At 33.7% G+C, this 23132-nt stretch overlaps 1 long non-coding RNA gene across 1 annotated transcript; it reads left to right on the top strand.

The window, feature by feature from the left end:
* The first annotated feature begins 9264 nt into the window (after positions 1-9264).
* Positions 9265-22861, top strand: LOC135297979 (uncharacterized). Its single transcript, XR_010359929.1, has 5 exons — positions 9265-9368; positions 11665-11729; positions 12246-12338; positions 18704-21914; positions 22119-22861. It is a non-coding gene; the product is annotated as an uncharacterized LOC135297979 (long non-coding RNA).
* The last annotated feature ends 271 nt before the right edge of the window (positions 22862-23132 follow it).

The raw sequence follows: 23132 nt of genomic DNA, 5'->3' as shown, positions 1-23132 counted from the left end.
AGCAGGGGTTAAAAACCTGGTGTTATTACACTGCATCTGCATCAGTTTATCAAGAATCATATTTCCTCAGTAATATTGAATTGGTCTCTGTGTACTACGGAGTGCAGTTCTGAAGATATTTAGCCTCTGGTTAAAACAATATACATGTCAAAATCTATTAAAAAGTATATTAAAACTTCTTAATTTTTTAATATCTATATATAAATAAATATCAAAAGAGAAGGAGCATTTTATAAGAATAATGTTGTTTTGTCTGCAAGTTTCTGATAACTATTTCTTTGCAAATGAATATTTATATTTTACAGTATTTTATTTAAATACAATGTTGATTCAATTTAATTGAAATTGAATATTGAAATTCAATATTGAAATACAGTGATTTTTTTTTTTAGGCATTCATAGGGCAAAACCTAACAGACAGCTTCGACTTTTTCAGAGGTTAAACACAATACAAATAACCTTTAATACAGCCTATAGCAAAAGCAGAAAGTCACTCATGTCTTTGGAGAATTAAACTCTTATGCAGGATTTTACATAAAGATCAGATCATAAAATTTACCCTTTGCATTCAATTTTTTTTTTTTTTAATCATAGAATCATTAAGGTTGAAAAAATCTCTAAGATCAAGTCCCACCATTTACCTAACACTGACTGTTCCACTAAACAAACTACGTGGCCCTGTGTCAAGTTCTTCTTTATCACATGAAGTGAGAGAGCTTTTCGACTAAAGGCTTTACTTCTAGGGACTATTTTAAAGCATCAGACCCGAATCAATCCTACAAGTGCAATACTTACGTAAAGCTTAAATCTCTTAGGTTAAATGGTATCATAGTAGTAAAACATTATGTTAGGGGCTGATGATTTTGGTTTACCTGTCATAATAAGTAAGTGAAATTAAACTGATGAAACTGATGGGAAACAGTTCTCATTTATGTTCTGATTCTATTTCATTTTGCTGTAAATAGGAGAAAATCTTTCATCAATTAAAGCTAGTATAAGGATATGTTGAAAACCTCTTCAGAAAAATATTATATTAAATTCACTGTAGTTTTATATGTTCACCATGTGAATGAGAAATCTTCTGGAGTGATAGAGACCTGAATCTTTTGGTAAGACTTGTATCATGCCCCTCATCTGGGATAACCATGCAGACAGGATGCAGAATGGCATCACACTATGCTAGCAGATGATGTTCAAATTCACGCATATTTCAAAGTAATGTTATGTATAAGGCAGTGAGAAGTATGGAATGAAGCCAGTGTGTAAAACTGAATGGTCTCCAGGCATATCTTGGATACCTTTATAGTTTAGCCATTTCAAACAGGCATGATTTATTTCTGTGTATACCCTCTGAGGTGGATAATCATGTGCAGAATGTGTGAAACCAGTAAATTTTCCCTTACTCTAGCACAGAATCATAGAATCATAGAATGGTTTGAGTTGGATGAGACCTTAAAGTTCATCGAAGTTCAACCATCCTGCAATGGGCAGGGAGATCACTAGATGCAACACTTTCTAGATGTTTTCTTAATATCTGTACATTTTTCTTCCTAAATTCTATAAGCAGGATTTATTAGACTATAACTAGAAGAAAACAAAACAAAACAAAGCAAAACAACAACAAAAACATCAACAACAACAAAATTTTTAAAAAAGAAAAAAAAAGGAAAAAACCCTGGGATTAATAGTTTCACAATATGTTATAAAAAGATTAATTTATTCTAGAACACAGATAAATAAAGAGATTATGCCATAACCATGCAATGCTTTCACATATTGGAAATGAAAATTTAGTGCCTTCCTGTGCCTTAGGAGTTTCAAACAGACTAGCAGACAAGAGACTGTCTGAATTGGATAGTGATGAAGAGCATAGCACATTTCCCCAGATGGATAAAGTGATAGCATTTTCTGTAGGAAAAATCTTGTGATGGACAGAAAAAGAATGGGAAGAATCTGTCTCTCACAGTAATTGTATAGAGTGCTCATCTGGGAAACAGGCTAATCATCTGTATTTCAGATTGCTCTAGGAACAGTACCCATTATTAAATATTTTTTCTAAGTAAATCTATTTCAAGTTGGAGACAATGCCTATGATTACTTTTGAGTGTTGGGGGCTGTTTTTAAATGTGTTATAAATAATGGAGTTCCGTTTCTGATGGAAATTAGCATTCTTCATTCCTCCTAGGTAGTATTTCCCCATTGAGATGAAAATTTATAAAACATTGGAATCAGTAAAAAGGAGGACTCGAGAAGATCCCATGTATTATTTTCATTTAACACCTGAACAGTAGGGTTGGTTTGTTGAAGGTAGATAAGAATCTCACTAACTTTTTGAATTGACATTTGGACACCTTGGTATCTGTCCCTCTGACTGAAGTGTGCTGACAATGCTGTATTTTCCTCTACCATGTCGTAATGGAGTAATTGATTATTTTGCTTCCTTCGGGGCTCGTGGTCAGCAGCAATGTTTTTATGCTCAAAAGTCTACTCAATTTTCATAGCAATGTTATTACCCGATTGTTTTTATATGTTTACTAACCCATTCAGGGAAATGATATATTAAATTTGCTTGTAAATAAGGGCATTATCAAGGCCTTATTTTTATTCATTTTTTCAGGCTTTATTTTTGGCTGACACTTTGGGTTAGAGGAGTGCAATACAGAGGTTTGCCTACTGAACAGAGGCGTAGAAGATTCAAATATGTATAGGTAGAGAAAAGGATACTAAATCATTATGATAATAACATCATGAAAGAAACTCTCCTACATCAATACATAAATGCATTTCAAATATAAATGAATTGCAAATATTCTGGGAATTTAAAGGTAATAATCCTGTATTGTATAGATTTATGTGTTTCATATTTTGAAGACAGGTAGCATTTCCTTCTCATAAATAACTTATTAGTAAAATTAATTTTGAATGTGAGCCGAGTATCATCTCAACTGGAATTATCATTAATAAGAGAACAGCTGAGTTCTGTATAGAAACTAGAGGTGCTTTGACAGTGTGAGACCCTTTGAAAAGATCTAGCAATTGCTTATGATTGGTTTGTGAACTCGGGAGGACCCAGCTGAGACTGAACTGCTGCATTTGAGGCCTGTAAGAAAACTGCTACTAAAAGATGGTTATCTAGACTGAGTAAATGAAAATACAGGATTTCTGTTCAGATAGACATGCATCCTTTCTGATAAGGAACAATACTTAAATAAAAAGTATTACTGAATGCATCTTGTGAGTAATTGCAACCAATAAAAACCTGATCCCTCAAGAACCTCCATATCAGAATAAAGATGAGTTCACTGTGCACCTATGTTTTGCAATCCTGTTACATTTTAAAAAATCAGTTTGTTCCTGAAGTCGAGTTTAAAGATTTACAGAATGAATTAAAAAAAAAAAAAGAAAGAGAGAAAATTAATACCATTTACTTGTGACATGGAAAAAATGAATGCTTTTGTGTTATCCTATTTTAAGTTTCAAGAGAGTCCATTATGAGATTTAGGTTGAAAGAATCATACTGAGGTGGAAGACTGTACGATCCAATCAAAAGAAGATCAGGAGGAAATTGAAATATCATGGTAATATGAGTGAAAAAGAAAAAAAATATTTTCACATTTAAACAGAGCAACAGTTTTAAAAATCCCATTAATAACTCCAAAGTTAAAATTAGTTGGCAAATATTTTGGAACATCAGGTGGGCTTCAAAGGAAATTTGCTAAAATATCTTCTCAGTTATACCAAGAGAAAGAGTTAGACATCCTTTGACAGAAAGTTTCCATTGTCTTCTACTTTTGAGCAGCAAACAAAATTTTGAGGGAAACAAGAGTTTCGGGATCTGGTGAAATTCAATTCTGATTTTGAAACAAAAACTATATTTGATGAAATTTATTTGTTATTCAATGCTTATTTTAAAATATCGACCAGCCTATTTTTTATGAAAAATGTACATTAATGTACATGGACATTTTAATCCAGCATATCTATTTGTCTGTCAGTCTGTCTCTCTCTCCCTCTCCATCCACACCCTCATTACTAAGTCCATCTTAGTCAAGTATTTCACTAGACTAATATTTTGTACTTTAAACTTTTAATTCCACTGAAATTCTGAGTGCTATGTAACAATTAGTTTAGTGCACACTTGATGATTCCCTCTTTTCATTCATATTTCATTCAGTTGCACCTATTACATTTATCAGAATGTTAAAAGATATGGTATTACTACAAAAAATAATTACCCTCTGGGCTTAAATTGTGCTTCTGTGCTTCAGAAGCCTTATGGAGACATTTTTTAATTATTTTTTTTTTTAGATTTAGTTTTTTCTGCAAGTTAAGTGCACAGATATTATGAAAAGAAACATAATTGGGTTACACTGTACAATACACATGTAACTTCAAACATTCCTAACCCTTGGTATAATAGCTGTATTTTCTAGTTAATAAGTACAATTGGATTTCTTATATATGTGTAAATTAGCACTTCAGTGTAGCTTGGTCCTTCCAGGGAAAGCTCCCATTGAGCCATAAATACATCAAAAATAATGTGCTGGTCCTAAAAGAGTTACATACTTAATATACATGCATAGGAATAAGTCATAACCACAGGTTGAATCCTTCACTGCAAAATTTTCAAGTAAAGTCTTCAAAATATTTCACAATGTTGGGAGAATTCTAATGAAGTATGAAGGTGTTTAACTTATCATAAATCACAGTTCAGTTCTGTCATATAACTTTCCCTAAAGCTCTGAATGCAGTATTGCATGTTCTATGAACAGATTAAACTAGCATTTTCTTCCTATGGGCAAAATTAGAAGCAGTTCTTCTAATTTGTGGCATACAAATCCATTCAGTATTTCTGACAGTTGTAAGAGAAATAAAGGTCAAGCTGTACCCTGTGGTACCTGTATTCATTCAATTTTGCCACTTGAAAAGTACATTTAATCAAACTTTTCAAAGTTATGGCTTTATAAACGGCTATTTGTTTCTAGCCTTTGATTTGCAATTTGCATTACTTTTTTTTACCCACTTCATCATGCGCATAATTATCTATCCAATTCAAAACTTATGAGCACTTTTTGAAGAAGTTCAGGTCTAACCAGGGTTGAAGCCTTGTTGGTTTGTCCTCTATGCTCTTTCCAATACTTAAGTAAAACATCAAGGTTTGTCTCTACTTTATCTTCAAATGCTTCCTGGAGGACTACTTACCCTGCATCAAACACACACACACACACGAAAAAAAGCCCCTCAGTATTGTCATCTGACCTCAGAGTGTTTAGCTATCTGAGAAAAACATGCACGAGCAGCGAATTTAAAGCTGACCTTTGAACACTGAAGCCACTTTTAGGTTGAGATTTTTATTTGCTAACTATAGTTTATACACTTCACTGAAATACAGATGGTAGGTGGAGAAGCATAGCACCAAACAGAAGCAAGGAGATTTTAATTTAAATATAACTACTGCTTGCTAAGAACGATTAATGTGGGTGCTGCTCACATACACAATTAGAGTGAAGGACATTTTTTAGAAAAAAATAATAAAAATATGTAGGAAATGCAAGCTAAAAGTTAGATAAATCCTCAAAGTCAGCGGATCTTATCTTAAGGTTAAACTATAAAACATTTCCAGAATGGTTTAGAAAGTTCTGAAGTTTGAAAAAATAGAATAAATATAAATAATATATTGTATTAAAAATATTATAGTAAAAGATATTATTAAGTTGGGATTTTTTTTGCTTTGTTTTTCACAAAAATATTTTTAATAACTATTTGTATGGAGGAAAAATCCATTTGGGTGGATAAATAAAGCAGGATGTGGGAATAGTAGACTACACATTGCAGACTACATGTGAATCTTGAAGTCAGAATGAGAATCTTGGAACTGTTTAGCTCTTTCCCAATTAGACAAAAAATAATGAAATATTCTGACCCTCTGCAGAATATGCATTATAAGCATTTACCTTTATTTATGTTGTTATGTTGGGGATACATCTCTCTTATTTAGGATATATCCTGATTCAGTTCCATGTAACTATATCATTTTCCGGTATACTCTGTAATATACTCTGGAAATGTATATTGCTGACATTTTTTAGGGATCTTTTTAAGCTTTGCATGGTATTAGGATGGCCATGCTGATATAATGTCTCTTCAGACAAGGAAGATATCAAATGTGCTAATTACAGACGAAAATGTTCTGCCTTCAAAGCTGTAGACTTGGGACCTCCATGTCTACATGAGAATGTAGGATGAGAACAAGGATTATCTTGGACGAGTTTTGTTGAGACTTTAGCCTTATGATAGTGAGGATGACGGAATGAATTTAGCATACACAGCCTGGGTAAGCAATCATTCAAGTCCTACTGGCAAATTCCATCAAAATTTCTGAATCTGTCTGTATCTTAAAAGTCCAATGCTTCTGACTACAGGTCATCAGCACGGAGATTTGATGCTGGTTCCAGCAGCGTGAGCAAGCAACTGCAGCTAGTGCTGTAACAAACCTGTTACAAACTTCATCACATCCAACGGAGTAAAAAAGCATTGAGTGGAGAACAGCATCCTAACAGTACAACATAACTGCATAAAGTCAGTACACAGTTACCCAATGTCGATTGAACCTCAACCCTGCTTACGCTACCTGGACAGCCATGGATGCTGTCAGGACAAACAGTAAAAGCAGTCATGAAGCAATCTTATCACTACCCCAAAAACTAGAAAAGAAAGAAAAAGTACAAGAGAGCTAGACAGTGATTCAGTGGGTAGAATGGCAGCACTGAAATCAGCCTTGCAGCACTTGGAAATTATAGAGCGTTCAGACTGTATTTTGGAGTTGTTGCTAACAGCAAAGAGCACAGAAACTTTATCAGGAGAGACAGCACCTATGCTATCATTTGTTATACTGCCAGGATGAAGAAAATACAAAAGGACGATGAGAAAATGGCCATGAGCTACTGTGTATATGGCTGCAAGGATCATGATTTGTTTGGTTTTTATTGTTTAGCTTTAGTACGTATTCAAGGTTGTATTTGTCATTGAAAAGAGTTTGAAAGAAGTACTTGCAATTGGAAGAGTTTTGTTCAGCCATAATTTTCTAGGTAGTCCTCTGAATTCTTATTTATAAATACAAGGTGAAGTCTTTGTTGTTTAGAATATGGGTGTGCTAATAATGAGGGAAAAAATCCTTTTGTGCATAATAGATCTACACTGCAAACATTGCTGTGCTTGAATATTATCATTGCTTTCTGCCTGTAACTATGTATGGATCTGTGGTGATGGAATATAATTTTTAGTTATGGAATTCAGGCTCCTCTTACATTCAGATGAGATCACTGCAAAGTAGTCTCTTTCTTTCATCTCCAAAAATCTGTTCTATTTGAACCTTCTTTCCAAGCATGCAGAAAGAATTAAGATCTGAGAGTTCTAATTTTATTATTAATAATTTTATTAATGAATCTTCTACTGCTATTTTTAATGTTCATTGGTTTGCTGTGATTGCAGCAAAATATAGTTGGGTCTTTGGGTGGCCTTTGTAGTGTCATGTCCTGTACCCCCAGGTCCTGCCCTCTCCATCATTCCATTCCCCCTGTTGTCATCACCCCCACCCCACCACCTTGCCTGCCTTTCCACCACCTCTGATCAGGACCTTGAAGAGGTTTGTACTGTATCCTACAGACAGTAACATCTGCTGTCACAAAGCACATGGATGAGACCTTTCACATCCTGAGAAAGGGACAATTTCTTCCTCTTGCTGTACCTCATCAACGCTGACCTTAGAGCAGCTTACTCAGGGTTTGTCCACCCAGATCTCAGAAACCTCTAATGACAGAACTTACACAAATGGCTTGGTAACTTGTTCCAATGCTTACTGATTTTCATGGTGAATTATTTTTGTTCCCGTGTTCAGTCTGTCACAAAACTCTGTCATCTTGTTAGGGTTTTGGACACTGATCCACCTATCACATATGTGGGTAAATGGCTGGCTCTAACATCTTGATGATCTCTCAAAGGTATTGGAAGATGGCAATTAGCTCCTGACCACCTCAGATGGCTAAATTCCAGTTTATATATATATTTTTTTTTTGGGTTGCAAAACTGGACATAGCATTACAGACACAGTCAAGCACAATCAATAATGTTTTATCTAGACGAATTTATGCTAGCTATTTCCAATCACCTTTTATCTGTCAGTAAAAAAGTGAAGGAGATAAAGATGAGATAAGCACAAAGTTACCTTTTCTAAAACAGAGAGAAGCATAAAAAGAGCCATATTTAAACTCAGTTTTCATATCCATCAGAAATAAGACCAGTTTTAAGAGATCAGGCTTGACAATTTCTCTTTAGATAAAAAATAAAACAAACTACAGGAGGGAGATACTGAGAAGTATTTCTATACCAATAACAACAAGAAACAGGTATTCACTCCACCTGGGTGATCAAATAGTTATTTTTTCTGCAACTAGAAGAAGGTGGATCTGACACAGTGACAGAGCAGCAACATCCCAAATTCCTCTATTCATCTGAAAGAGAAGTCTGACTCGCTGACGCTAACATTTTTCTACCATATCTGGGTTGTCCTAGGATCTAATTTCATATTTATATGTACTTTGAGGGATGATGTTATGATGTGCACAGGTGAAAAAAGGTATTATATTCTACAAAGCTTTCTTCACTTGTAAATATTCCTCTTTTTCAGAAATTTATGTGCAATGATTATCTTACAGGAAAGTGGATTCTTTTCTTACAGAGGAATTTCATGTGTCAGAAACTATAATAACCATTATTTACTTAAATCTTTATTCAATTCCATAGCTCAGTCATGCAGCAAGTACATATCATTATAGACCTACCTTTTGTGCATGCTTGGCTTAGTAATTCTTTCATTAGAATGAAATATTGAGATGAAAAAGAAAAGTTTTGGCAAAGTGTGGAGAAAAGTGATCACAATACTATAAATGGTATTTTTTAACAATTTTGCTTGAAATAGAAATTTATCTCTAATATAGTCTTAGAAATATTTTGCTTATACTTTGCTTATAATTGAAACAATGAAAAAAATCTCATCCAGTAATCTGTAGACCCAACACAATTCTTCACAAATAATTGTTACCATTTTCAAAGTGTTTAACATAGGGCATCAGAGTATTGCTATGTCTTTTCGTGTATTTAATAAATTTTTCCGTTGTCTTAAAACCATAGGCACATAATAAAGTAAGAATTTTCAGATCACACTGTTTGTGTATATGCTGCTAATTTGGAGCTCTTCTTCCTTCATTGCAGAATGAACCATACATAATCAAAGTGGTGGATCACTCTCAGGTTCTTCCTGGGACCAGACAATTTGTTTGAAGGAATACTTAGGAGACTGGCAAAACCTGGTAATAATCTAGTCATTAGATGTAGTCACGTCTCTGCAATAAGCATTATGCACAGGACCACACAAAACCATCTTCCTTCCTCAAGCCACAGTGTCCAGAAAGAACACTTTCAGGTTTTGCTTCAAAGGAACAGGGTACTGGCAAAGTTGGTTGCTTGGTTCAGAGAGATTTATTTGCTTGGCTTTGATATTTTCACTCTAAAAGGAAGACATTCCTCTTTGAAATTTGATCTGGACTAAAATTTTAATGCTGTCATTCCTTTATTGGCTGAAAATTAATTTGATAGTTTCAGTTGCATTTTAAACTCTTAAGTATTAAATGTTTCAACAATGCAGCAGAGTGGTAATTTTGTCCTTGTAGAAAGATAGTCTAATAACATCTTTACAAAGTTGTTTTCAATTATATTTCTTTTTAAAGACACTATTTTGGATGCATCACTATTATGGATAAGACACAAAATTCTGTTTAAAAATATTCCTAACACTTGTTATGTTTTCATACAAATGCTTTCAGCCTAAGGGCTGTCTTTTACATGAGCACCAGAGACAAAACCCAAAAGCTTTTCAAGATTTATTTTCTTTAGATTTTTAAAATATTTTTTGTTATAAATAAATGCTTTATGACTTTTAGGTACATTACTAGTCCTCCTATTAAATTAAATATTCTACACTAGGCTTGATTACTTTAGCAATACAAACCAATTTTGTTATATTGGTAAATACATACTTACTAACCACATGACAAAGTTATAAGATATTTATACTTAGAGAGAATATTTCAGAGAAATAATTTCCTAGGATTACTCTGAACAGTTAAATAATTAAGAAGGGAAAACTATTTCTAATTTTTAAAGCTTATTTAAAATTTTATAATTTTTAAAGGGAGAGAAAACTCACAGTTAATTATGGTGCATTAACTTTCCTTTTTGTGTAGGGAAAGGAGACTGAAGAAAAGTAATATCCTCTTTTCTGTCTTCCTGATCTGGTGCTTGTAGATGAAGAAGAAAACTGAGACCTTTCAGAGATTTTCCCTATGAATAATTTACCTGTCACTGCATAAGCATTATTTTATTATTTTTTTCCTAGCTACCATGAGTTTAGAAACAATAAATTTTTACCAAAAACATACATACAGTTTCTAGAATGTTATTGCCAAGGTCTCAACAATTTTATCATGCCCAAGTTACAGTGAATTTGATTTAAAAAAAACAAAACAAAACAAAATCCTGGAATCTGTAGTAACTTATGAATGTTTATTTTATTCTACATTTCATATCTAAAAGCTTTATTTGCAAAGATGCTTTATCAGTTTTTTAAAAAATTGATTCTTCATCTAATTAAATTTTATGGAAAGTATTTCTGGAAAATATCTTTAGAAATATAATTTTCTATCAGCTAATAGGTTCTAAGTCCATTTTTCACTAAACTTTGTCAAAATTCTTATGTCATTGTCATTACATTTGGCATCTGTTCCTGATGACATACAAGTCATTACCCAGTAACATATATTTCAATACATTTTGCTCCAGTATTTTGTTTAATATTTGTGCTCTGAATGGCTACCTTAAACAGTCCTTCATGCTATCACACAAAATCTCACATATCCCACTTTGTCTCAGTTTTCTTCTCTGAAAATAATATTTACTAGTAATTACATTAATTTTATCAGAAGGAGTTTACACTTGCTCATGCAATTCAGGATTAGCAACTATAGAAAATAACTTGTAGATAAAAACATACAAATTTAAATAAGATTTTTGCAAGCTGATGTCTAATTATTCACCTTTGAAAAAAGAAAAACCAGATTTTTAAATAAAATTAAAACATTTTAAAACCTTTTAAATGTGGTTATTTTCTAGATGAGTCTTTAAAAATATAAAACAATTCAAGCCCATTAGAAACTTTAGTCCACTATAAATACTTAATCTTGTTTTTACTTTTGACCGTTTTAAGAAAATTCCAGCTTCTTTTGGTTTTGGTGTACTACCTATTTTACTTGACTTCAAAATGATGTTAAGCTTATATAGATTATATTATATAGATTATATTATATAGATTAGTTGATATAGATTAGATGATATAGTTTATATTGTTTAATTAATAAATTAATGATTATGTAATCTCATATAAATCATGTTGAAGACCTAGGTTTCTATTTCAAATTGGGAAATTATTTTTCTATTCACTTTTCTTTTAACTAGACAAGGACTGTGTATTTATTTGTAAGAAAAAAAAAACCCTATTCAGAGAGAATGACATATAGTAATGGGCATGACTTTTGTTAATTTTTGTTTCAGTAAAACTTTCAATGCCTTAATAAACTGCTGTTTTCTGGTCCTTCAGAAGTTGCCATATTTTTCATGTAAGTTTTAAAGGCTGTTGCTTAAGAAATGTTATTATCTCATGTACACATTTTAAAAGACACAAAAACTGAGAAATAGTTGTCCTAATTGTAATTTGTTTCATTTTTTATCTAGAACTAAGTTATCTGCTTCAAACAGAAAGCCTATCTATACCTTGAATCCTCCCTGAGCCCTTGAGATAATGTTAACAGATAGTAAGAATTTGTGTTGAGATTTTAATGAAGTTAATTTCATGTGGATTATGGACTAGGACCTGGTGAGGGACGTAAACACTAATAGGAATTGAAGAAAGTATAATATTTCAAATTTTGGTATATATAATTTTCAAATTAACTTATTTTTCTCTCAGGTGGTTTTATTAGATTAATTATGCTCACACACTTCAAAAAATTATATATATAAAACTCTTCCTTTATTCCTATGAGATGAGTGACCAGTTATGCAGTATTTAGTGTTCAAGACAAATTCACATGTTTGTCACAAATTACCTACTCACTGAGACTTTCTGTTCATAGCTCATTGTACATGTGCTACATATTGTATAGGACAAGACGGGAAGCAGAAAGGAAAAGTGATTTCATTGTCAAGGCTGCTGCATGCTTTGGCAGGTAGGACCAAGGGGAAAGGGAAAACTTCTACTTCTTTGAGTTAATGGATGCATGCATAGTGGGGAGAACCTCCAAGGTCATTGGTTAGGCAAGTACACAGGAGCAGAGAGGGCACACCATGACCTGTGCAGAATGTGGCGAGCAAAGCAGAGGCTGATGCAGAAAGCAGAGTCAAATGTAACATTAAAAAGGGTCAATGACTACCCCTATAGACAAGGAAGCTGTTATGCTTACAGTAAGAATGTTTGAAGACCTCAAAGTTGCCAAATTTGTCAACAAAATGGAGTTGGAAAGTCAGAAAGCTGGAAATCTTTATTTTTTAAACCTTGTTTAAAAAACCTTAATCAGTTTGGTGCAGCAAGTCTGATTTTTACTTTGCTCAGGTTTCTGTTTTGTGTTCTAATAAAACTGTTATATTTTGACTAATTACTGTGCACCATTCAGTGCTAGCTCCACTTTTTATAATGCGTATTGCTATACTTGTGCAAATATATTGCTATTATTTTTACTTTTATAAACACCAGTTTTAGGTGCTATTAACTGAATAAAATATGAAACGTTATAAATAATATATTAACAATCACTGTTGATATAGGAAGGGGGAAAAAAAAAAGCTAATGCTGTTTCATCTATTTTATCAAAGGTCTCTCCTTTCTAAAACTCCTGTGAGGGTTTTAGCCCATCAAACCTTTTATTACACCAATGAATGCAAGCACCTTCAAGCCAAGACAAGACAGGAGGCAACCTTAATATCCCATTCTTAGAAAACACTATGTGTAATTTTTTAAGCTGTAGCTATATTGTTTCCTTCTATAAATTAATGTACATAATGTTTAAAAGGAAGAATAAAAAGGGAGAAAACTCCATCACAGTAATTCAAAGTATTTCTGGGCTGAAGTTAGATCAACTGTTGGTTTCAGTCAGGTTTTCTTCGGTCCATATTCCTCCTGAGGTGTTTTATCTCTCTGATATTTATGTGGTATTGTGGTCTGGATTTATCTACCTTCTTTGAGAGAGAGACTGGGAACTTAATTGTTTTAAACTCCTTTTACATACAATGTAGAGGGGCAGATTTATTTGTAGGAATTCAGCCTTTTCTTAACAGACTAAAGGGTAGTTTGTAAATGTTCTATGTAGTTTTTAAGGTATTTTACAAAGACTTAGCCTACTGACTTGTTTATAGGGCAGCAATTCTTAATTTTCCCTTTTTATAAATGTAAACTCTTCAGGTTTTCAATTAAAAAATCTTTATCATGTTATAGAAGATCATGATTATGAGAATTTGTTTTGTACTAAGACATAACCCAAGGAAAAAAGTGAGAATTAAAAAGCTTCAAAGAATTCAGGAAATAAAAAACTGAACAAGAACTTGGTTGGAAATTTCTCTTTCTACAGAGAAGGGAAAATTTTTCCCTAGATAGGTTTTAGAAAAGGTGATAAATTCAGAGTATTTTCCCTTTATGTAGATTTACAGCTATATTTGCAGCTTACCTTTCAACTTTTTTTCAAAATGAGACTAGAAATTGCCAAGATATTAATCATGCTTCAAATATTTATAGTATAACAGCCAATTCAACTTCAACTATAGAATTGCTACCACTATCCCTGAGGTAACTCAATTATACTTATTTTGTATTACATGATGTAATGCATCAGTCTAGGAGCATAATGACATAATAAATAAAATCTGAGAGAAAAAGGAAACCTGAAATAATTAATTGAAATAGGCTTTGCAAGAGATGAAGAGAGACTGAAGGAATTAACCAAAATAGTATTTTCGAGAGATGGAGAGACTTACAGCAAAACTTTGGGCTTCCATCCAAAAATATCTTCCATTTACCCCTATCATATTAGAGGCACTCATTAACTTCTTGCAGTCTCAAGATCTAAGTATTTAAAATTAATTTTCTGCAAATGATGCACTGTACAACTGCTCATCATCCAACGACTGATGCACAACTCAGCCCCAAATAAGGATTGGGTCCTCCCATCTAACTCTGTCCTGTTTATGTACTGACGATGATGCTATGTGGTGTGGAAAATCCCTTTGGCTGCTTTGGGTCAACTGTTCCAGCTGTGCTTCCTCCCAGTTACTCGTGCACCTGCTCACTGGCAGAGTGTGACACACTAGGAAGTCCTAGATTTAGAATTAAAACATCAGTGTTTTATCAACATTATTCTCATACTAAATCCAAGACAGCACTGTACCAGCTACCTAAAAGACAACTAACTCTATCCCAGCTGAAACCAGGTCAGTTAGAAAAGGAATTTGAAATTGTGAGTAATCTGTAGGTGGAAGAGAGAAAAAATAATTATGTTGAAGTAAGATGAATATTACCAGTCAGGTAACCAAGTAGGTAAAGTACTTATTACAGTACCAAAAAAATAGACCCAAAATAGCTATAAATACAGTAAATGTATCTTTATAATTGTTTTCAAGAAGGCAAATATGTTAGCTTATCTTCCAAAAAGCTCCTTATTCTATTAACGAGATTTTGTCTTCACTTCTTTTTCACTGGAACTATTTATTAAAGTGGGTTCCTTTCTCCATAGGTGTTACATATACTGTGTGACTAGTAGCAGGAAAATGTAAACAATTGTTTAACATTTGTGAACCAACAATTCTAAACACAGTCTTTGTGTTTGTATTTATTAACATTCAAGCATCGTTAAATAGATCTGATATTTTTCAGTTCCTTTGGGCCAAAATCCCACCAACGCCTCTCAGCGTGAATCCAACGTGTCTCCAATGTGACCAATTAATTTTGTAAATGAAAAGCATCTGTGCAGGGTGCATGTCTCAGATTTGAATTCATTTCACACTACATATATAGCACACTGTATCTCTGGAAACATTTCTGTTTAGAAAATGATGGATAGAAGTATGAGGAGGAAGTTAAATAAAATAACAGTTTTCTGGAGAAAAAAAGTCCCAAAAACAACTGTAAATCTAAACTTAATTTTAGCACTTTATGTCTAACATTTCTTTCTTTTGGACTGTCTTCTAAATAGTTAAGAATCAGTGCAACAACACATAGAACAACTATTACATTCCCTGTGGACAAGAAGACAAATCTTAAAATGAACTGAAATATCAGAATGGACTTGGATGGAAATTAACTTTCCAAAATCCAAGATGGTGACTGGAGGGAAGGGAGGGGGCAAGAAAACAAAACCAAACAAAACAAAAAAAACAAACAAACAAAAAAAACCCCAACCCCAACAAGTTCACAGAAACCCCAAACCCAAAACCAAACAACATAACCCAAAACCCACAAAGAAACAAATATATTTAGCTGTCAGTAACTAGTAGGTAAAGAAGAAATGGGAAGGGAAGTTTCCTATTTCACAAGGTTAGTTCTAGGTGTGTAGTGTAGCCATTAAGAAGTAGTAATTAAGATCTTTGATCTTTGAAAGGTAGCTGTGTTTTGAGGAAGGGACTGATTTTGAGGAAGGGTTTTAGATTTACCTTCAATAGATGCCTTCTGGTTATTAATGTTATGAGGAATAAAGTGGCTCTGTATAACTAGAAAAGAAAGCAGTGAAGTAAATAGAGACAAGATTAGACTCTTTTGCACCCCTCCACACTGTTACACCATATAAATCTTACTAAGGCCTTGTAAGACTGAGCCTAAGGAATTCCTGTTGACAGATATTCAGCCTGTGTTTTTCTGTTAGGCTTTTACAGGAAACATTTTACCCCATCACTACATTCATTGCAGTATCTACTGATACTCTATTGTAGTGTCTCTCCTCTTCAGCTGTACAAGAAAAAGAAACACTTCCTCAAGGACTCATCTAGTACAACACATTTGACCAGATAGAGAAATTCTCTGCTTTGGACTGAGGCTTTATAAGATAAACTACTAAAATTAGTGGGTTTTATACCTACTGAAAACTTTTTTTTTTGACAAGATGTAAAGACTGTAGGTACTCTTGTTTTTAATATACTTCCTGTGGTTGCTGCTGTAAATAATGTTCAAGAAAGATTAGACTTTTTTCTCGTCTTTTTTCTTTTTAATTTCAGGCATCTACCATTAATTATATCTCATTGCAGTATGTCCCATAGGACACATAATTGATTAGGCATTGTATAAACAAGTGTTTCTATTTATCATTTTTTTTAATTTGCTACATACCTATGCATGTTGTTAGTCAAGTAGTGAATATTTAGGTGTTTGTGACCTTTCTTCTTAAATGAATTTCTCAAGCAATCTAATCATGTTACCTGCTCTTCTCTGATCTTCATTCAGCTTGTTCCTTTTTCCTTCCCAATCAGGTACCAAGATGTTAAGAAATACATAAAGTATTCCAGACACAGTCTTAACAGACCTGATAGACAGTGACTAATACTTTCATGATTGATTAGTTAATGTTTTGGCATATGATACCAAAATCTCTATTGACCTTGGATTATTTTTTCCTCTGAAATATCACATTTAGAGCTGGAAGAGGAATTTCAATACTTCCAGAAATGTTTTAAAAATTAAATTCTCTCCTTTTTTTTTTAAGAAATTAATTAAATAAATAATTAAAAGAAATATATGAACCAATAATTCCGTATATTAAAGTCAGTTTGAATATTTCAGTTTGACATTTTCCAAATGCTGCAATTTTATCTTTCTAAATGACGTCACCTATAATTAACTAACATTTTTGCACAAAAAGCTAATAATTTTTTAAGCATGTTGAAGGTCAAAATAGGATATTCTGAATGATTCTGAATGATTTAGTATGCATCGAGATGTATAAAGTCACTTTTTCCATGGATACTCATGCATAAACAATTTGACACATCCTAAAAAAATTCACTCAATAAAAATGTTCTGACCATTTTTAATCATAGTAGCTATTTATTTTCAATTATTGCTATTTTAACATTATCATCCATGTGTTACCTTCCTGCCTAATACTTATTTTTTTCCCAATTAAACTGTTTTTTCAAATTTTTTCTTCAAATACTTCTGTACTTTCTCGTTGCATTTGTATTCTTATCAATGCTCACTGCACTTTCAGTTGCAAGTTTCATTAATATGCTCTTTACTCTCACATTCAGGTTGTTAATGAAGATGTCTAATAGGACAAGAGATGATTCTGACCCCTGGGGCAGTATATGACACGTCATTTCATCTTGAAATGTTGTTCCTGATTATTCTCTGCATTGCCTCAGTGAATCTTCATCCACAGTACTTCATGCCTATTTAGATCTGAACTAAAGGTCTAAAATTTCTTTGGACATTATATCAAATAATAAAATTAAAAAAAAAATCTCCCCAGCCCAAATCCTATATGTCTAGATTGCTCTCTCTAATTCTTTCTTCAGTTCTGTCAAAGATAAGATGGGTTTATCATAGAATTGAAAGAGCTTCTGCCATGTATGCTTCTTGTTGATCATGATTCTACTACTATTAATGCACTCCATATGTAGGCAATGCAATTCCATGAATTTTGCATGACCCAGGGAACTAAGAGAAAGACACTTTCTTGAGAAGTTATTGCCAAATTTTACATGGTCAGAAGAAAGCAAGAGTGCTGCAGTGACAGACCTTCTTCCTCAGCCATTGCTCAGTCACCCTAAGTAGGTGTCCATATCTTCACCAGACATTGTCTGCAACTTCTCTTCTGGGATAGATACAGACCCAGAACTCGTGGATGGAATGTGTGTGCTTTTGTTTGACCTTGACTAGAAATAAAGAAAGGCTAAGAGTTAGACAGATAGCAGGGGAGCCCAGCTCCTCTGAAAGGCACAGCTTGACAGCTGCTCTTAGCGTTGCCCTGCTGTACCTACAGACCAGGATCAGCCCCCCCACTCTGAGAAGATAGAGTTGCTAGCTTTTTTATAGCATTTTATTTTTAAGTTGAAGAATGTAATCAGGAGGTTGTAAAGATCTTGTGTTAGAAAATAATTAATGAAGGTGTTTAGGAGTTAGGAAATCCGAATTAATTGGTGTCTTTGTCTAGATTTCTAAGTCTTAAAGATAACTTTCTCATGGAATATGCAGCAAAGCATGCTTTAGCAGAAGGATGACTTAGTCATAAGAAATTACTTAAGTCCAGAGCGCTCTTGAGTCATCTGAGGACACTGACCAGTAGCTATATTCTTCTGTTCTCCTTCCTTCAAAATAGATAAGGTTTTACACTAGCCTAAGGATTCATAAGGAATCTTTATAAGTGGTAGTTTGCTATCTGTCAGAGAAAAGTTTAATTGACTCAGTCTTGAGGAATGTTTGGGATTACCTTCAAAAGGGGACCAATGACCATGAATCTTAAGCATATGAAGGTACACAAAACAAATAAATTTTAATTGCACAATTTACCACAGATTTAATCATAAAGTTTTATATTTTGTTTTGTTTTCTTTGCAGAACTGGTGAAACATCTGACTTTAGACAGTTCTTCAGAACCAATCTGTCACATCCTCATCTGTTGTAAGTCAGCCATGGATAATTTGGCTTTATTTTGAATCTGTAAGCAAACTTATTTAGACCAACAAACCATCTCAAGGGCTCATACCTTTTTTTTTGATTGATGGTTCTGATCCTTTGATTGTGATTCAGAAGATTGTGAGTCAGAAAGCAAGACTGACTCACATTAAAAACAGTTCAGTGCTCTTTTCAGCAAGAAGGGAACAAAGTATTTTCTGCTTATAAATCTGATTCAAAATTTCCTTTAATGTCATTTTTTCCCAGCTTCTACTGGCTTCGTTTGTAGGAGGTGTTTTTGTGGTTTTTTTAGGTTTTGTGGCTTTGTTTTGTTATTTTGAGGTTATGTTTTGTTTTAGATTTAATGTATTTGGCTTACAGCAGGGTTTGGGTAACAAAAGCAGGGTTTGTGAAGAGACACCAAGAGCTGCCCCAGTGTTGGACACAGACAGTTCCAGCCATGTCCAAGGACCTGTCACTGGTTGATGTTAAGCCATCAGTGATGCTGGTGGCATCTCATTGGTAAGAAGGGGAAAAAATGCTGAAGTTGTGAGACAGAGGAGTGAGAATATGTGAGAACAAAACTGTGTTGACTACAAGGTCAGTGAAAGAGGAGAAGAAGCTGTTCCAATTCCCAGAGCAAAGATTCCCTGCAGCAGTAATTAATAATTACTTATATTTCTGCAGGTTATGATTTTCCAAGTTATGATTTTTGCATGCTACCTATATCAGTTTTATCAGATTTTTGGAGAAAATTTTGTGTTAAAGGTAGGAAAATGTGTTGATTTCCTTGGCATAGTCAGCCTTTTTAAACATGGAAAATGCTTTATAATAAGACATTTCAAAGAATATTGAACAAAAAAGACTCTTTTCTAAAAAATAATTATGTGCTTGAGATTTACGGAGTATGGGCTAAAGAAATAAATAAAGAAAAAAGCCACCAAATTCTGAACAAATATCAAGGGTCATTTCTTCATGCAGTGAATTCTAACTATGTTATTGTTACATAATGGTTTTCAACTCAATTGGGCTGGAAAAATAGAGAGGAAAAGCAGTGAATAATCATAAGAGTGCTCCCTGTGGAGGAATAGAATTTGAGAAGGGAAAGGACCAATACTTCTACATCTTCATGGTGAGAAGCTTTAAAGGAATGTCTAATTTACTACACTTGTCTGCATTCTTGCCCAATAGTTCTTCGGTCAAAGTCCCTACCTTCAGTGAGAAAACTAATAATAAAATTTAGCAATGTGAAGAATTTCATTGGAATGAAAACTAGAAATGTTTAAATATACCAAGGTAGTGGCAAAAAACCAGTCCATGTGTGGGACCTAAAAACAAAGTTCAGCAAGAAGAATTGTGAATATTGGCTACAGCACACAGTGACAAACTGCACAATACAGGAGCAGAAACACTGAGGGAGCTTGGTGTACTGCTCTCATGGATATATGAAACAAAGGATTAAGAGGCACATAGGTGCTTACAGTGGTGCTCTGTTGAAATCAATGCAGATATGAAACAAAGATGGAGCAACACAGAAATGTTGTAGTTGTGCTCCATCAAGAACCATACAGCCAGTAAGAACTAAATCAAAGGATGATCAGATGATAACAGAAAGCTGAACTTTGCTTCATTAACTTGAAAATGCATATTACTTTTTATGTGCCTACCTATGCTAATGACTAAACTCACTTCAACTCCACCCATAAGTATAGTTTTATAGTCCAAAAACATGAAATAATATCAACTGTAACTTCATCATTTCCCCTTCCTCAAAGGAAATAATGTAAATGGCTTAAGTTGGCCAAAGACTACTTCATTGTAACTTCTGGGATTGGTCAGTGAGCTAAACCTGTCTTTTCTTCCATATGGATGCCTACTGGGTAAGAACCTTACTTTATATGTGCTAAATGATGACTTCGAGCTACTTTTAATTGGTGACTAGAGTTTGTCTGTGTAGTGCATCAGATTAATCTTTGCAGTCAGTTGCAATCAATGAAAATCTCTGAACTTTGTCACTAGTGTTTTCAATTATCTCTATGTTTGTTAAGAAAGTGTGTTATTCCATGAACTGTGAGTCCTTCAAGGACAGCAGCAGCAGCCAGCAGTGGAAGATATACCAAGAATGCATGCTGTCACTGTGTGACCCTGAATAGGTTAGTCAGACCACTGTCTGGTACAGTGATCTGTTCAGTGTGATGCCTAAAAATTTTTGATTGTTATGTATTTTTCATATATTCATAGCTCTGTATACTAATTATGAAGCTCCTGGTATTTTTCCTACCCTATTTGTTAGATTTTATAGTAACAAACTAACCTTCTAACATATTCCTGAAATACTGTTTAATATTATTTCCAAGTAGGGCAAAGAAGACATAATAAGAAGTGGGACGAAGAAGCCCTTGGACCAGCTCCAAGGGGCTGACCCAGGGTTAGGTTACTGGGGCAACTGAATCTCCTATTGGATGTACCTGTTAGCTATCTTAATTAATAAACCTTACAAAATTTCAGAAATCTGATGACTTTGTGCCCATCACCACCAGGACACCAGGGCGCTTCCAAATAAAGGTCTGCTTTTTACTTTACTATTTTAACACTGTTGCAAGGGTTTTTGCTCTTTTGATTTCAAGCAACAAGTTGAATCCCTAAAAACAGGCACTGACAGACTGGTAGAGCCCGAGGATCTTGTTTGTACTGGGGCTCTGATAGTTTGATCAAATATAAAGGGTTCAAGAAAATCTTCACCTTTCATATGACAGCATGTCATGTCTATACCTGCTTTATGAATATAATTTTGATGGTAAGAGGTCCAGTAAATGTTTAACAGACAAGAATTGTTTAAATACACTATTTTATTAGAGAGTGCAGCTAAATTATTGATGTTCACCTCACCTAGGAACAAACTCCTGAAAAAAACCACTTCTTGCTTTGCTAGGTTGCTGTAATAGTTTGGTGTGTTTTTGTTCCTTTGGTAGGTTAATTTGTTCTTCCTGTGATGCCTGTTAATTTTCTGTATCTTTCCAACACAAAATCTTCAGGACAGGCTCTTCATATATGCACTGTTATGTAAGCTGCTCTTTTACAAACCAGACACACAAAGGAAGTAAATTAGCACTGTGTCATTAAAGCCCAGCTTTGGATTGCCAATTAACCAAAGGTAAGTCTAAAACTTCTTAACAGTCTGAAGCTTCTTTTTGGATGAGAAATACTAATAGTTTTTTTCCTACTGTTGAACCAAATTGTTTATTTGAATTCCATTGTTCTTTGAGTTAGGAATTCATAAACACTGAAAAAATACAACTTTTGTGCCTAACCCTGCAAAGCAGTTTTGAAAGAAGCCTTTTCTTTTTGTTGCCCACAGGCTGGATCCACAGTCGTTGTCAAGCTCTTAACTGCCAAATTGTAGACAAATGGAGACAAGGGTTTAGTGAATTTTCAAAATAATCATACCAGGGATGTATGATTATTGATTATTGATATGATTGTATTGTATTGTATGATACAAACAATGCTATGAAATCAAATGAGGCACAGTCAAAGCAAAACTTGGTGTGAATGTACAAATAAACAGGTAAAAGTACTTAATATTATCTCCTCTCATGAGACTGAGCTATATCATTTTTGCCATAATGAGAACGTGATGTTATTTTAATTGTAATGTAACAGGTTAAAAGGCAATTTTTTCTGTTAAGTCAGAGTTTCACAGCAGCATTGAAAATCTAAGTTCCAAACCAACACAGTGTAAGATGTATCTGATTCTCAATTAATATTGAAAACTACTAAGTCCTGGACAAGTGCTCAGATTCAGTATACAAGTAGCACCAAAACTGCAACACCACAATCTATGTTATACTCAGAAGTGTCTGTCATGAACCTTTATAGACCCTTTCTTTTCATGATTACAAGAAAGGAGTCATTAAGTTGGTACTTTAAACTTCTGAATTGTTCAAAGGAAAGGATTGGGATTTAAGGCACTACCATATTTTCTGCCTGTTCATTTTACAATCATGTCTTCAAGACAGGAGTATTAGTGAGATGATACCTCTCTTGCCTTTTATTCCTGGTTCCTATAATGGGTTCCTATGTAAGCCACCTAGTGTATAAACCATCCAACCATGACTACTGGATGTAGCCAAATTCATATTAAAACATGCAAAGTATATAGCCTGAATTAGTAAAATTGATCTATTTAAACCTGTTTAAGGGATTTAGCCAAACAGCTCTAATGTAAATTGTTGTTAAATATTCTCAATACATAGAGAATATTTATTTATGTTTCTCAACACAATCGCTGATGATCAACAGATGTCATTGTATATACCATAAACTACCTTTTCAGAATATATTTCTACATAGTCATCTGAAAAGAGTATGG

The sequence above is a fragment of the Passer domesticus genome, chromosome 3 (genome assembly GCF_036417665.1).
Source record: "Passer domesticus isolate bPasDom1 chromosome 3, bPasDom1.hap1, whole genome shotgun sequence".
In the NCBI taxonomy this organism is placed as follows: Eukaryota; Metazoa; Chordata; class Aves; order Passeriformes; family Passeridae; genus Passer; species Passer domesticus.
This window is presented reverse-complemented; position numbering and strand designations above follow the sequence as displayed.